The following is a 16,789-nucleotide window of genomic DNA, read 5'->3' on the forward strand; positions in this document are numbered from 1 at the left end:
GGCCATCTTCTACAGCTTTCCCAGGTGCATTAGCAGGCAGTTGGATCAGAGGTGGAGCAGCCGGGACTCAAACTGGCACTCATATGGATGCTGGCATTGCAGGCGGCAGCTTAACCACAACGCTGGCCCCCATTTTGTTTTCTATATGGTAACCTCTCATTAGTTGGGGAAGGACAGGGAGGTTGGACACTGCGTGGGACACCTGCATGCAGTATCAGAGTGCATGGGTTTGAGTTCCCGATTCACTCCTGGTCCCAGCTTCCTGCTAATGTGCACCCAGGGAGGCAGCAAGGGATGGGTTCATGTACTTGGGTCCCTGCCACCCGTGGAGTTCCAGGCTTCTGGCTTCAGCCTGGTCCAGCCTTGGCTGCTGCAGGCATTTGGGGAGTGGGGCAGTAAATGGGAGATTGACTCTCTGTCTCTCTCTCTCTCTCTCTCTCTCTCTCTCTCTCTCTCATAAATAAATTAAAGGGGAAGGATACACTTCAAGTCCCAAGGATGCCTGAAACCTCAGGTAACACAAAACCCTACATATACTCTGTCGCATCCTATATAAGGATATTTTAAAAAGTTTGTGGAAAATGGAATTAGAAGATAAGCTTATTTTGGTGCAGAAAAAATTGAAATCCATGCAGTTTTTTTTATAATACACATTTTTCATGAGTTTTTGAAGACCTTCCATGCATACATACCTATGCAAAAGTTTATAACTTAGGCACAGTAAATGATTAACAACAATAGCTAATCCTAAAATAGAATATCATAACCATATGCAGTAATAACAGTTATGTAAGATGCATGGGTTGTTTGCTTCTGGAATTTTCTGCCTAGTATTTTTGGACCATGGTAGGTTCTGGGTCACTGAAGCCATCAGAAGTGAAAGCCCAGGGGGGGGGGGGGGGCTTCACGGGAAAGGTCCTGTGAAATCTACAAGGCCGTCTCCTGCGGGGCAGCTGGGCGAGCACAGCCTCTGTGGAACCCCAGTGCAGCCGCACCCGTTCGTGAAATCACTGACGCTCAGCTTCCTCCGCGGGCACCGAGGGTCAAGAACCGGAGCTGTGTAGTGGGTGCTCCCGTTGTCCTAAGCGCACTGTTGAGCAGCAAATTGCACCAGTCCGTGACTTCGTAGAAATGTGCCCCCTTTAAATATAGCTGCTGTGTCTGGGACACCCCATAAATATTAATGCCATCCGTTACAAAAGGAACATGGAAAGAGCCCCAGAAGGCAGCGGTGACCCCGGAGAAGCCGCGTTGGATCTGTGACGAGGAAAGACGGTGACAGGACTGAAAAGAGCAGCTCTCTTCCCACACTCGACACAGGCAATAAACCCAGGGGCGCATTGTCTGAGCTGTCACTGAGGACTGGAGGCGGCGGGGAAGGGGCCGTGGTGGGCGGCCCAGCCTTCCCTGCGCTGTCTGGCCTCCAGCGTGAGTGGTCCTTTTTTCTCACAGACCGTGCCCACGGGCTGTCTGCAAACACACCTGTCAGTGCCGCACACTTCTGGGTGTGGCTTCTAAGGGCAGGGTCCCTGGGGAGGGCGGAGCTAGGTTGGAGTGGAGCAGGACTGGGTGGAAGAGCTTCAGGACCCCTTTACAGAAATCGGGGTTACTGACTCAGACAAATGCCCCCGTACCCTCCTGGGTTCCTGGGTGGACTGTGAACTTGCTCCTTTAGAACACAAACTGCATCACTGAGCTTGTTCCCAAACTTTTTTTCTCTTACAGGGTAGTCATGAAGGTTTTTGTAATAATAGCTAATAATAGTTACATTTGTTAAATTGCTAACTATTTGATCAGCGATGCTTGAAGTTCTTTTTGTTTTTTTGGGATTTACTTTATTTATTTCAAAGGCAGAGTTACAGAGAGAGGGAGAGACAGAGAGGAAGAAAGATCTTCCATCTGCTGGTTTACTCCCCAAATGGCTGCAATGGCTGGGACTGGGCCAGACCAAAGCCAGGAGCCAGGAGCTTCTCCCAGGTCTCCCATGTGGGTGCAGGGGCCAAAGCTCTTGGGTCATCCTCCACTGCTTTCCCAGGCCATTAGCAGGAAGCTGGAGGGGAAGTAGAGCATCCAGGACTTGAATTGGAGCCCATATGGGATTCCAGGCACCACCAACAGGGCTTTACCTGCTATGCCACAAAACCAGCCCCTCCTTATGCATCTTAACTAAATCAGTATTTGTTACAGGCCTACTATTATCACCACTTAGCAAGCGACGAAACTGAGGCACTAAGCAGCAAGTGACCTATTTAGTGGAAGGCTGCACAATTGGGAAGTGACAGGGCCGACCCAAAAGTGGTACTCCAGGACGGAAACTGGACATACACAGAGGCTTCAAAAACTTCATGAAGGGGCCGGCGCTGTGGCACAGCAGGTTAAAGCCCTGGTCTGCAGTGCCAGCATCCCATGTGGGCACGGGTTTGAATCCTGGCTGCTCCACTTCTGATCCAGCTCTCTGCTGTGGCCTGGGAAAGCAATAGAAGATGGCTCAAGTCCTTGGGTCCCTGCTCCCACATGGGGGACCCAGAAGAAGCTCCTGGCTTCGGATAGGCACAGCTCCGGCCATTGCGGACAATTGGGGAATGAACCAGTGGATGGAAGACCTCTCTCTCTCTCTCTCTCTTTCTCTCTCTCTCTCTGCCTCTTTCTGTCTCTGTGTGTGTGTGTGTGTGTGTAACTCTGACTTTCAAGTAAATAAATATATCTTTAAAAAAATTCATGGAAAGGTGCCTTATGGAAAAATTAGGCAGGGGTTTCAGAATTGTTTGCAACAAAAGAAACACCTTTTCATCCCAGTTTTCCAAGAACTTTTCGAGATTTTTATTTATTTTGTTATTATTCCTTTGAAAGGCAGGGAGACAGGCAGAAACAGAAAGAGAGAGACAGAGAGACATCTGACATTCAATGGCTCACTGCCCCCACCCCAAATGCCTGCAACAACAGTGCTGAGCCAGGCTGGGTCTGGAAAATCCATTCAGGTCTCCCCATGGCTGGAAGGGCCTAAGCTACTTGAGCCATCCCTAGCTGCATCCCTGTGTGCACATTAGCAGGAAGCTGGCATGGAGACGGAGCTGGGACTAGGACCCAAGGCACTTGCATAGGGGATGCAGGAGACTGAGCCGTATCTTTACAGCTACAAATGCTCTCCCCTTTCCTGGAAGTTTTTGGAGTGTCCTCATATGTCTGTGGCATATCTGGGAGTACCTTGGAGGTTTCTTACAGTGGAGTTACTAGAGCATAAGATAGAAACTTTTAAAAAATTTATTTGAGACGCACAGAGAGAGATTGAGATAAAGAGACCTCCTGCTGGCTAGTTTACTCCATAAATGTCTGCAACAGCCATGGCAGGGCCGTGGGAACTGAATTTGGGAGCCGGGAACTCAAAACAGGTCTCCCACGTGGATGGCAGGGACCCAATTACTTGACCCATCACTGGTCCCTCCCCACCACCACCCCCTTCCACCTGCAGGATCAGCGTTAGCAAGAAGCTGGAATCAGGAGCCAAAGGCAGGTATCAAACCCAGGCCAAATGCCTGGGATGTGGGCATCTTACCCAGCAGACCAGATACCCAACCCTAGAAACAATTTTTTAAAAGATTTATTTTATTTATTGGAAAGGGAGAGAGAGAGAGAGAGAGAGAGAGAGAGAGAGAGAGAGAATCTTCCATCCACTGGTTCACTCCCCAAATGGCTGCAATGGCTGGGGCTGGGCCAAGCTGAAGCCAGGAGCCAGGAGCTTCTTCTGGGTCTCCCATGTGAATGCAGGAGCCCACTCACCTGGGCCATCTTCCAGGCACATTAGCAGGGAGCTGGACAGGAAATGGATCAACCAAGACTGAAGCCAGCACCCATATGGGATGCTGGTATTGCAAGTGACAGGTTAACCCATTATGCTACAGTGCCAGCCCTGCTAGAAACATTTTTTTTTTTTTTGGACACGCAGAGTTAGAGAGAGAGAGACAGAGAAAAAGGTATTCCTTCTGTTGGTTCACCCCTCAAATGGCCGCTACGTATCACATATCACAAAGTTGCTTTCCAGTAACACTGGCTGGTTATGCTATTTATAGTTCCATGATCATAGTGCAGTTAAGAGGCCTGAGAGTCAGATATGCCACTGGTAAATCCCAATGTCCCTCCAAGTCCCTGGGCAATATCCCTCCAAGTCCCAACCACTGAAGCCTCCAAGGGCCTATGGCACGGAGCATTGCATGAGGGGACCATGAAACAAGAGATTAAAACTGTCCATAGCAGTCCATTTTTTAAAATAAGCATCATTTAAGAGCAATTACCTAGTATGCTGAGGACTGGGGGCAAAAGAAATAATAAAGACAGTTATCAAACCATAACTGCCCGACGTAGGGAAGCTTGGCCAAAGCAGGCTGCCAACACCCCACATCATTTTACTGTTTAGAATGACCATCACCATAACTAAGGTCTGTTCAAGTCTAGCACTTTTTAAAAAAGATTTATTTATTTATTTGAAAGGCAGAGAAGGAGAGAAAGAAAGAGATCTTCCATCCATTGGTTCACTCCCCAAATGGCCATAATAGCCAGGTCTGGGCCAGGCGGAAGCCATGAGCCCAGAGCTCCATCCAGGTGTCCCATGTGGGTCACAGGGGCCCAAGCACTTAGGCCATCCTCTGCTGCTTTCCCAGGCATGTGAGCAGGAAGCTGGATCAGAAGTGGAGCAGCTGGGACTCAAACAGGTGCTCACATGGGGTGCCAGCATCACAGACAGAGGTTTAACCCGCTGTGCCACACTGCCGGCCCTGGGCCCTACACTTTTAATTAAATACATGACTCATATGTATATTTCTTAGACCAAGCCAGGGTTCTCATACTCCCCTGAAGATAAGAAATACCTAGGTACATTGTGAAACAGATAATCAGGTCTCCCCCAGGGGAAATTCTGACTCATGAGATCTGGGTCGGAGCCCTTAGTATGTGTTTTGAGAAATATCCTTGGTGATTTTTATTTTCTTACAACTTTGATCAATGTTAGAAAACACCATTGAATATTTGTAATAAATTCTCTTTGTTAATCTGCCAAAGAGAAAATCTACAAAGATCAGTTATTACAACAAAAAATAGCAGTTATATCAGTGGCTTCCCTTGGCATCCTTCACACACCCTAGGTTTCCAATATATATCTCTTAATTTTCTAGGATGTCTAGCATATAAGCAAATGTAACGTGCAAATCACCCTAACATAGACTTAGAGCACTAATACCCAGCTAGACCCCCTGTTTAAAATCTTTTTCCTAAAACAGAACACTTGGCACATGTCTAGTTAACATGCCACTTTCTCTCTCTAAAGATTTACTGATTGATTTATTGATTTGAAAGGCAGAATGACTGAAAGCAGGACAGACAGACAGAAAGAGATCTTCTATCCTCTGGCTCACTCCCCAAATGGCCACAATAACCAGGACTGAGCCAGGCTGAAGCCAGGAGCCTAGAACTCTCTCCAGGTCTCCCACATGGGTGGTAGGGATCCTAGTACTTGGGCCATCTTCTGCTGCTTTCCCAGGCACGTTAGCAGGGAGCTGGATCAGAAGTGGAGCAGCCTGGAGGGAGGGCAGAAGGGAATATGATTATGTTCTCAGAATTATATCTATGAACTATATTGAATCTGTAAAAAAATTTTAAAAAATTAATTGAAAGAAAAAAAAATAGTGGAGCAGCCGGGACTCAAACCAGCACTCATGTGGGATGCCAACATTGCAGGTAGTGACTTAAATGACTGCATCCCGACACCAGCCCCGTTTTCTCCTATTGAGATCCTAAAGCTGGTGTGGACCAGGAACTGATTACAATTTCCCCCCAGTATGATGGGGACTGGTTTCAGGGCCACACATGGATATCAACATCTGTGGATGCTCTAAAACGGTGTTGTATTGTGTATCCATGCCCGTCCTCCGGTGTACTTTAGACCAGGGGTGGGGAGCCTTTCTCTGCACAGGGCCATTTGGATATTTATAGCATCATTCATGGGCCACACAAAATTATCAACTTCAATTTTAATATGAATTTAAATGTTAGCCTGCTTTACCTTATTGAAAATGAAGGCCATTCAATGGCTCACACAGTGACTGTAGTCACTATGGCGGTTGTTCCACATCCCTGCTTTAGATCATCTCTAGCTAACACAATGTAATTGTAAGCTGTTTCATTGTTTAGGAAATAGTGACAAGCAGGAGAGTCAGGACCTGTTCAGTACAGATTGTATCTTTTCCCCACCCACTGCTGATTGAACCCGTGATTGGATGATACATGGCACCTATAGAGGCAGAGCCCGTGGGTTGGCAGTGCTGGGATCCTGGTGTAGCTCCTCCTCCCTCTCTCAGGCCCCCATACCACCCACCCAGAATCCCTGGAGTGGGAGCCCTTGAGGTTCCAAGTCTGCTGGCACCACTGCTGAGAACTGAAAATGCATTTCCCTATGGAAACACTGATGTTGATATGGTGCCATTTTGTTAGACACCAAATGCATTCTTTGACTTTTGTGGGCTGATCTGGGCACTTACTACCATCAATAGTATTTCTGTGAAAAAATACATCCAGCTCAAAGCTATGTTTGGGAGGTGGTATGTGGGGTGTTGGGAACCCCCTCTTTCTTGACCTGAAAGGTGCTTACCTTGTGGTCCCTTGGGATAATTTGCTGATCTGGTAATTTAGTACTTATATTTATTAAAAGTTGACTTTTAAAAAGCCTCTACATATAATAGCCTTTTGGATATTACAGATCATTTTTGAAATCTATGAATAATAAGAAAATGACTCAATTGTCATTTTATACACATGTTAGATAAAAGGGACATTTGTGGTTCCTTTTGTTTGTTTGTGTTTTCATCAGTAATGTGAGAACTGAACAGACATTAAGTCACAATGGCCCAAAGAAATACAGATCTAAAAGGTCCTTTGACTGTTTTTGTTATCTTTTATTGTTTTATTCAAACAAGATTTTTGTTTCCAAACTCCGAAATCTTGACCATGTATTTAAAAAGAAAATTTATGAAAAGCAAAATTTTTGGCAAGGAATTGAGAGCAATGAGCAAGAGCCCAGAGACAATCATTTTCTGAGGATCCTGGCTTTCTAATGTGTTTTTCCTTAATATTTGCTTTTGAAGGAATGCCTGGTTCTGTGATGTGGTCTTAAGTCTGTATTGAGTAAGCTCCCCCAGAGACTCAGGAAGCTACTTTTATATCTTTCTTTCTTTCTTTCCTTTTTTTTTTTTTACAGGCAGAGTGGACAGTGAGAGAGAGAGACAGAGAGAAAGGTCTTCCTTTTGCCGTTGGTTCACCCTCCAATGGCCGCCGCGGCCGGCGCTGCGGCCGGCGCACCACGCTGATCCGATGGCAGGAGCCAGGTGCTTCTCCTGGTCTCCCATGGGGTGCAGGGCCCAAGCACTTGGGCCATCCTCCACTGCACTCCCTGGCCACAGCAGAGAGCTGGCCTGGAAGAGGGGCAACCGGGACAGAAGCCCCAACTGGGACTAGAACCCTATGTGCCAGCGCCGCAAGGTGGAGGATTAGCCCAGTGAGCTGCGGCGCCAGCCAATATTTTTCAATTTTTAAAAAATTTTATTTGAAAGGCAGAGAGACAGAGACAGAGGTCTCCAGATGCAGGTTCACTCCCCGAATGCCTGCTGGCAAGAGCCAGAGCTGGAACCCAAGCTGGGCTTCCCATGTTTGTGGCAGGGACCCAAATACTTGAGCTATCAACCTGCTGCTTCCCAGGAGTGCATTAGCAGGAAGCTGGAATTGGAAGCGGAGCCAGGACTTAAACCTAGACATGTTGATATGGAATGTGGGCATCCCAGGTGGTATCTTAACTGCTGGGCTAAATGCCTGTCCCAGGAACCTACCTCTATGGCTAACGGATTAGCCCAAGAAGATCAATAAATCATCATTTCAGGAAGACGTTACAAGGAAGCATGCTTTTATTGTAATGGAAGTCAACGGCAATTTCCTTGTCACCCTCCCAATTATTTTTGAAATATGATTGTCTGCTTATTTTCCCGTGCTGTCTCTATCTTCAATCCAAAATTAATTGTTTATCTCTGTTCTGCTTCCTCATCCCTGGATGCCAGCTGTAAAATTTCATCAGCTTGCGCCTCGTCTGATGAGACAAAGCAGGCTTATTGCCTAGTGCTTCCTTTGGTTTCTACTCCAGAGTTCTCCAGAGGAGTGTCCTAGTCCCTTTGTGCCACTCAGTCTGGGTCATTTCTACACAACAAAGTTATTTCTCACCATTCTGGAGGTGGGGAAGTTCAAGGCACTGGCCTGCTCAGTGTCAGCTGGGAGTGGCTCTCTGCTTCCAAGAGGGCACCTTGAGCGCTGGGTCCCGTGGTAGAAAGGACACAAAGGGCCACCAGCCCTTTGACAAAGGCATGAATAAATCCATTCATTATGGTGAAGATGCATGATCGGTGACTGGATGGATTGACAGTGGGCCATGATTTGGAAGCGAAGCAGTACACAAAAGTGCTGTAGAGAAGCCACGTTGTGTGGTAGAGTAGAAACAGATTTGGGGCCACAAGGACAAGGGTCCACTAATGGCCTCCTGAGGCCCTGCCCTGCTCTTTATATGGTCTCATCAGCACTTCAGTTTCTTTTTTTTTTAAGCTTTATTTATTTATTTGAAAGGCAGAGTTACACAGAAAGAGAAGGAGAAGCAGAGAGAGAGAGATTTTCCATCCACTGGTTCACTCCCCAGTTGGCAGCAATGGCCAGAGCTGTGCCGATCCAAAGCCAGGAGCCAGGATCTTCCTCTAGGTCTTCCCATGTGGGTGCAGGGGCCCAAGGACTTGGGCCATTTTCTACTGCTTTCCTAGGCCACAGCAGAGAGCTGGATTGGAAGTAGAGCAGCTGGGACTCGAACCTGCACCCATATGGGATGCTGGCACTGCAGGCAGTGGCTTTACCTGCTACACCATAGCGCCAGCCCCGGCAATTCAGTTTCAACATAGAAATTTTCCTCATGCCTATTTCCCTGCGGGACTTTGAGCTTTTCATTCTTCTGTTGGAGCTATAAGATGAATTAAAAATGTCATCTCAAAAAATAAATAAATAAAATTTCAGAGGATGCATTCAGACCATAGCAACAAAATTCTGTGAGCTTTTTGACTGAGTCCTCAATGTTCCTCTCTGTAGAGTGGCTTTCTTTCATTTCCACCTAACAGCTGACCCTGAACACAATCAATACAACTAAAATGAGGCTTTGGTTTCCCTTACAGAGTAGCTCTTTTTATTTGGTAGTTATTAAATGACGTTATATCATTTTTCAATTCCCAAACCCATGTTTGGGTTTCTACTAACTGTGTTGCAGGAATTCAGACTTAAGAAGACATGGCAGGCGGTACTCAGGGGTAAGCAGGGTAGTGAAGGCCAGGATATCCGACAAGTTGAATGGGCTATCTCAGAAATCCAGTGTGTAAGAGAGTCCTAGAAAGAGGCTGGTCTCCCTGCCGGGGGGCTGCCAATTGAGCTTTGTAATCAGGGACAGACAAGATCTGGACTGGGGAAATGAAGCACACACCACACCAGGCCTGGAGGGCACACAGCAGAAAACAACATCATATTTTTTAAAAAGACTTATTTATTTATTTATTTGAAAGAGACAGAAAGAGATTTTTCATCCACTGGTTCACTCCCCAAATGGCTGCAATGATCAGGGTTGGGCCAGGAAGAAGCCAGGAGCCAGGAGCCTGGGTACAGGGGCCCAAGCATTTGAGCCATCTTTCACTGTTTTCCCAGGCCATTAGCAAAGAGGAGCAGCCGGGACACAAACTGGCACCCACAGGGATGCCTGTGTTGCAGGCGGAAGCTTCACCTACTACACCACAGTGCCAGCCCCACAACATGGGATTTCTCCCTCCACATGGTTCCAGCACTGCTCCTCTGGGCGCAGACTCTCTGAGCAGGACTTCAGGGAGACATCCACCAGGCCCTTGTCCCTGCTCGCCCCACGTCTTCCTTTCTGTCTACCACGCTGTAGCACAGACGTAGCTTCTCTAGAAGGCTTTCACATTGCTTTTCTTTCTCTTTTTTTTTTTTTTTTTTTTTTTTTTTTGACAAGCAGAGTGGATAGTGAGAGAGAGAGACAGAGAGAAAGGTGCTTCTCCTGGTCTCCCATGGGGTGCAGGGCCCAAGCACTTGGGCCATCCTCCACTGCACTCCCTGGCCACAGCAGAGAGCTGGCCTGGAAGAGGGGCAGCCGGGACAGAATCCGGCACCCCGACCGGGACTAGAACCTGGTGTGCCGTCGCCGCTAGGCGGAGGATTAGCCTGTTGAGCCGCGGCGCCAGCCCTCACATTGCTTTTCATCCACAGTGAGGTCCAGTGTCAGCTATCTAATCACCACATCCTTTTGGGACATATTCAGTCTTTCCTGCAGACGAGGCTGCTCAAATGCCTGGAAAGTGACCGCCAGTCCCTCAGTGGCTTTGCCTGGATAATGGTTTTAAAGTCCAAGAATGCTGGAACCAACCAGGCCCTTGGCCATTCATCGGCTAATCTGACCTTCTGGTCCACTGACTGTTACACTGCCCAAGGCGACAGGCTAGTTCTGGCTGCATTTTGCCTGTGGCGATATTAATCACTCCTTTCTTAAAAATGTCTCTGCCTTGGTTGTGGACCCCTGCTCCTGGACCTTTCTAAATCCTTCTTCTCTCCGTTTCCATCCAAACCTGCTCTTTTCGCCCACCGGAAGCTGATGTTTCTCCTCCTCTCCATCCCAACACCCCAAGCTTGGCACTCAGTTCACACTGTGTAAATGTTAGGGGTTCAATTAGGTCCAAGAACCCCAGATTCATATGGTGACGTCCTAACCCCCAATGCCTCACAATGTGGCCCTATGTGGAAATAAGGTAATTTCCAAATAGGCAATGGAAATAAAGGCAGGTGTAACTGGTTGAGATCGGCCAGTGCCGCGGCTCACTAGGCTAATCCTCTGCCTGCAGCACGGGTACTCCAGGTTCTAGTCCCGGTTGGGGCACCGGATTCTGTCCTGGTTGCTCCTCTTCCAGTCCAGCTCTCTGCTGTGGCCCGGGAAGGCAGTGGAGGATGGCCCAAGTGCTTGGGCCCTGCACCCGCGTGGGAGACCAGGAGGAAGCACCTGGCTCCTGGCTTCGGACTGGCCCAGTACTGACTGTTCTGGCTATCTAGGGGCTGACAAGTGGAACATCTCTTCCTCCCTCTGTGTATGTAACTCTGACTTTCAAAATTAATAAGTACATGCTTACAAACAAAACAAAACAAGATGAGATCATCCCGGAGTGGGGTGGGCCCTGGTCCAATGTGGCGGGTATCCTCCTGAAAGGGGGACATGGACACGGGCACCCACTTGGAGAGCACCATGCAAAGGTTATGGTTACATTGCAGTGAGTCTGTTAGAGATCTGGGACTGCGGCAGGGGAAGAGATCCTCCCTGAGAGCCAGCCCTCTGGTCTAGGACTCACAGCCTGCAGAACTGGCCGGCTGCACATTCCCGTAGTGCCAGCCATGCAGTTGGGGGGTGCCCACGTTGCTATGGCAGCCCTGGCAAACTAACGCGGCGAATTTTCCTCTTCTCAGTCTTTCCTCTTCTACTTATAATCAGACAAGTGCCAAATCCATATCGCCCCGCCAGGGCATGTGACTGCCTTGTCTGTATTCATTATGTTTCTATAGCCCATAAAACCACCCACTCAGATGTCTACACTCAACTTCTCCCTTCTCTCGGTCACACCTGCTGCTTCTCTTCCCTTGTTCTCTCCGGGAGCTGCTACCCACCCTGCTGCCCAAGGCAGAATCCTGGAGGACAGCCTGAACTCCCCCCAGCTCTCTGGCACCAGGCGGCAAATCCCAAGGGCTCTCCCTCTCCCCGTCCTTGGTCCTTGGAGTCCTTTCCTCCCTTCCCATACCGACCTCTGCTCCCTCCCCAGGTTAGCCTCTTTCCACATGCCTCCCGCAATCATCTGCCTTACACGCAAACCTCATCCAGCCACTTGCCCACTTCAGACCTCTGAGAGGACCTTCATGGCTTCGGACCAAGGTGACGTAACTCCTGCTCAGGGTAACCCGACCTAAGCACCGCTTACATTTGCTCCTGCTTCCCACAAACACGGGCAAAGTTAGCTCTCCCCACCCCCGCCTCTCTGCTCAGTCTTGAAATATCTCAATCACAGGGCAGGTGTTTGGCCTTGTGACTGAAACACCAGCATCCATATCCGAGTACCTGGGTCTGATGCCTCGCTCTGCTCCTGATTCCAGATTCCTGCTAATGTGCACCCTGGGAGGCAGCAGTGACAATTTAGTTGGATTACTGCCACCCATGTGGGAGACCAGGATTGCGTTCCTGGCTCCTGGCTTTAGCCTGGCCCAGCCCTAGCTGCTGTGGACATTTGGAGAAGGAACCAGCGGATAGGTGCTGTCTCTTTGTCTCTCAAAAACAGAATTCAGGAGTGGCATTTGGCATAGTGGTTTAAGATGCTACTTTGGGGGAGAGGGTGTGCTGTGGCACAGGAGGTTAAGACATGGCCTGCAATGCCAGCGTCCCATATGGGTCCCGCTGCTCACTTCTGATCCAGCTCCCTGCTAACAATACCTGGGAGGCAGAAGGTCTTGGCTCAAACACTTGGACCCCTGCTACCTATGTGGAAGACCTAGGTTGAATGTGGCTGTTGGCTTCTGCCTGGCCCAGCCCCAGCTGTTGTGGGACTCTGGGGAGTGAACCAGTGGATTCTCTCTCTCTCATTCTCTCTCTCTCTCTTTCAAATAGAAAATTTAAAAACTCAAACGCAGCCTCCTTTAGGAGGCCTTCCTTGGTTCTCAGCATGATTTACAAGCTGCTTCTCTGTTTCCGATAAGCATCTGGGCATACGTCCCTAACTTAGGGATTTTACAGTGTCTGGAATTGCAGTCTCCACGACAAACCTTCCTCCGCCAGGCAGCAAAGAGAAGAGAAACCTCTGGCTGCTGCAGGAGCGCTCATCAAGTGTGGATAGAGGGGCGGGAGGCGGAGACCCTGTACTCCAAGCTATTTACAGGGTGAAAAATAAAGCATAGAGAGACAGCGATGTGTCGTTATTTTCGGTGCTGATGTATAAAGCGTTGGCCCATTTACTAGAATTCACTTAAACGCGGAGGTGTCCCCCTCGCTCAGTCTCAGGAGTGTGCCGGGCTCTGATAAGGCTTTGGGGGGGGGCCGCTGGGCCCCCAGATTCCCGCGATTGGCGCGCCCCGGAGGCTGGCCGGGGGCCGGCAGTCCTCAAGTAGTGCGTCCCGCGCTTCTCCGGGGGATTAGCGGGCCTGCTGGGCGCTGGGAGTGCCTGAGAGCTGGGCAGCCCGTAATCCGGATCTGCCTCTGCCTTCGGGGCTTATGGAAAACAGATGTCTCCCCGCTCTGGGACCGAGCACGCCATGGGCGCGACCAGGCTGACAGCCACTTGGAACCGAGGACGCCGAGCGGCGGCCCCGCGGGATCCAGCCAGAAGGCAGCCGCTCGTCCTCGGGCCTGCGTGCGCCGCTCGGGCTAACCGCGCACAAAGCGCCAGGCCCTAGAGCGGCTCCCCCTCCGGACCCGCGCGGGCGGAACAGCGAGAAGCTGGCGCCGAGTCGGCCGCCGCCTGAGGTCGCGAGCGAGCGAGCGAGCGAGCGGCGGCTGCCGGGCAGGGGCGCCCCGACGCCCCCGGCGAAGCGCGCATCCCCGCGGAGCCGGGCACCGTCTCGCAGTAAGTCCTTCCTCGGCCTCGCCTCCCAGCCAGGGCTGGGCGGCCCGAGGCGTGCGGGAGGCCTGCCCAGAGCCATTTGCAGATCCTGGCTGCGGGGTTGGAGCCGGGCGGCCGCGCAGGCTGCGGGCGCTGCGGAGGGGCCGAGCCTTGGCGCCGCTCCCCGGTCCCGCGCGCCTGGCGGGCCTGGACCTGCATGCCTTCCAGGTCACGTTGCGCCCCGGAGGGGAGATGCCGGGCGGTCTTAAAGAGCAGCGGCGGCAGGAATGGCGTGGGAAAGACGAGCTCTTTTCAGAAAAAGTTGTGGTGGCTTTCCCGGGACTGTTCAGTAGATTTCTTTCCTGGTGGTCCCCACTCCTGCCCACTGCCCAGGCGCGAACGATGGAGGAGGAGGTGTTGGTGTTGAAAGGGTGGCGGGGCTCCGTGCGATGGGTGTATTTATTCTGGAAACGTTCGCCCCCTGTCGAAAGCTGCACGCTGCTGACAAACTGGGGCTGGCGATGGAGGCTTGCCTCCCTACTGCCTGTCAGAGCCAGATTCGGCGCCACCGGCAATCCCACCCCGTAGATGAACCAGTTTCCTTCGTCTACACCTCGTTCCTGCCCCGCGGGAGCCACCTGCTATAATCTGCGGAATGGAGACAGCTTGCGATTCACATGTTTTTCAGTAGTTAGTGTGAGCGCTCAGAGGTCCACACTGAGGTGATGAGATCCGGCCGGGGGTGGGGGTGGGGTGGGGGCGGGGGGCTGCTGTGCTTCGGTTGCACCTACGTCTCCCCCCACCCCCCTCCCCTCGGTAGTTTCCAGCCTGTTTTGTTCTGAAGGTGGAGTGCGCAGAATGTGGCTGAGCTAGGTGCAGGACGACTTGTGTTTCCGGGTTCCTTTTGCCGGCGGTGGCTGGAGGAGGAGGAGGCATTGTGTCGGGGTCACTCCCTCCCAGCCCTAGGTGACCTCTGGTCTCAGATTTCCACTTGATTTTATCCTTGGCCTTTGGCTGCGAGACGCAAAGAGCAGGAGTGGCTCAGAATGCTTTGATCGCCACAACCTTAACCTGACTGCAAAGCCGTCTGATGGGATTCTTTATGACTCACACTGTATTTCCTTCCCCTTCAAACTCAGGTTCATATAATGATTAAGAATCAGTTGCAAAACCCCACCTCCCTCCTCCCTTAGGGCAAATATGGGTGTTGTTGGGATGGGCGGGGCCATCTGCACTAATACAGTCATCTGGGCTGGCTACCCAAGGGTTAACACCACGTCTCCCGCTTCCCAGCCTCCCTTTGCTGTAGAATCACATTTAACTACCTACTGTGATTCTTTTTGGATCCTGGAATCTAGAGTTTCTTCTAATAAACCTTTCATTGTCAAGGTTGGCTTGCTTGTCAGTGTCCCCTATCAGTGTTCTCTGAGAGCATTTTTCCAGTCCCTGCCTTTATGTTTCTGGAAAAATCTATTAAGTCGCTCATTGGGAACTCCATTGTAGCTGTCAAAAATAAATGTGCCACTTATATCTGGAATTCCATTTCTTGCATTATCGTTTTAAAAATGCTGACTTCAGTGGGTTCCTGGTTGTTTGGTCAGTTTGTCATTTCTACCTCGTGTTGGAGCAGAACTGGAAGAAACTTCTTCTAAGACACTAAATATAAACGGGTTAGAGTCTCTCTGAGAATTAGCCTCTTATGCTTTGACCTTCTCTTTGGTCTGCCGTTGGGTTGCATTGTGTCCTTGGAGTTTCTGTCCACTGATGACTCTGGATGGTTACTTTATGGATCTTTGCTGGCCTTCTCTCAGCAGCAGTAATTTACCATCTCTGGGAGTGCCATGTGCTGAGTAGCTGGCCGAGTGAATGGAGATGACCCAGCCAGGTAACATAGCGATGCCCAAAGAAACCTGTGAAAGTAGTACCTTGAAATCCCGGGGAGCTGACATTATTAGGACTGCTTTCTCTTCTCACCACTCCATTAAAAGTGATACTGCTTGGTGTACGCTGAGATCCCCCTGGGCTTAGGAATTCTCAAAGGCAATTTTAGCTTGATCTGCACAGGTACTGACAGTCTGTGCTGGCAGGGGCCGGACAGATGCTTTTATATTGTTGCTAATGATAAAGACAGGAACGGTACTTTTCCTTAAAAAATACATTCCAGACGTTTGTTTGAGAGATCTCTCTGAGAGTGCTGTCTTAAAATGCTTGAGGCAAAGGCTAAATTATCCTAATACTTCCACATCGCCAATAACCCCTCCATATCTCAGGATTCACATCATAAAATTTAACCAACTGGGTGAGAATTGTTACATTGTTGCTAATGTGTACCCACCTAGGTAGGCCTGCAAAGGTTGATGAATTGGCACAGATTTTTTTTCCTTGTCATTATCCCCTAAACAATACAGTGAAACAATTACTTGGGTAGCAGTCACATTCTCTTAGGTATTATAGTAATCCAGAGACCAGTTAGAGCAGGTGGGCAGATGTGCGTAGGTTCTGTGCAAACTCTACATTAGTTTATGTGAGCGATTTGAGGGCATTGTATAGACAACTGTATTTCTTATGCTCTTCTGTACTGGGCCTCAGACTGAGTTGGCAAGTCTGAAAAGGTCCTTGTATGTCATCTATGAGGTTAACGTGTTGTCTTCCCTGGGTAAAATGGTAGGTCCCTTGATATGGGTAGTGTTTAGGCTTAGAATTTAAAGAATTGGTGGGGCCAGAGCTGTGGTGCAGCCCTGGCCTGCAGCACCAACAGCCCATATGGGAACCAGTTCATGTCCTGGCTGCTCCATTTCTGATCCAGCTCCTTGCTAACATGCCTGAGAAAGCAGCAGAGGCCAGCCCAAGTCCTTGGGCCCCTGCTCCCATGTGGAGACCTGGAAGAAGCTCCTGGCTTCTGGCTTCAGAACTGCTCAGCTCCAGCTGTTGCGGCCATTTGGGGAGTAAACTAGTGGATAGAAGACCTCTCTCTCTCTCTCTCTCTCTCTCCCTTTCTCTGTAACTGTGTCTTTCAAATAAATAAAATAAATCTTTTTTTGTTTGTTTGTTTGACAGGCAGAGTGGACAGTGAGAGAGACAGAGAGAAAGGTCTTCCT

At 49.8% G+C, this 16,789-nt stretch overlaps 1 protein-coding gene across 13 annotated transcripts in view; it reads left to right on the plus strand.

The window, feature by feature from the left end:
* TRIM2 (tripartite motif containing 2) overlaps positions 1-16,789 on the plus strand; it is a 182,682-nt gene that overhangs the window by 56,210 nt on the left and 109,683 nt on the right. For 4 of the 13 annotated variants that reach the window (XM_089302315.1, XM_017347285.4, XM_089302318.1 and 1 more), the window contains exon 1: positions 12,917-13,715. The exons of the other annotated variants lie outside the window; for them this stretch is intronic. The gene's annotated coding sequence lies outside the window, so the exon portion shown is untranslated. Of the gene's footprint in view, positions 1-12,916; positions 13,716-16,789 lie in introns of those variants that run through there. 13 annotated transcript variants of the gene reach the window in all.

Source organism: Oryctolagus cuniculus, chromosome 8 (assembly GCF_051225735.1).
Source record: "Oryctolagus cuniculus isolate XC-2025 breed Fujian yellow rabbit chromosome 8, ASM5122573v1, whole genome shotgun sequence".
Lineage (NCBI taxonomy): Eukaryota > Metazoa > Chordata > Mammalia > Lagomorpha > Leporidae > Oryctolagus > Oryctolagus cuniculus.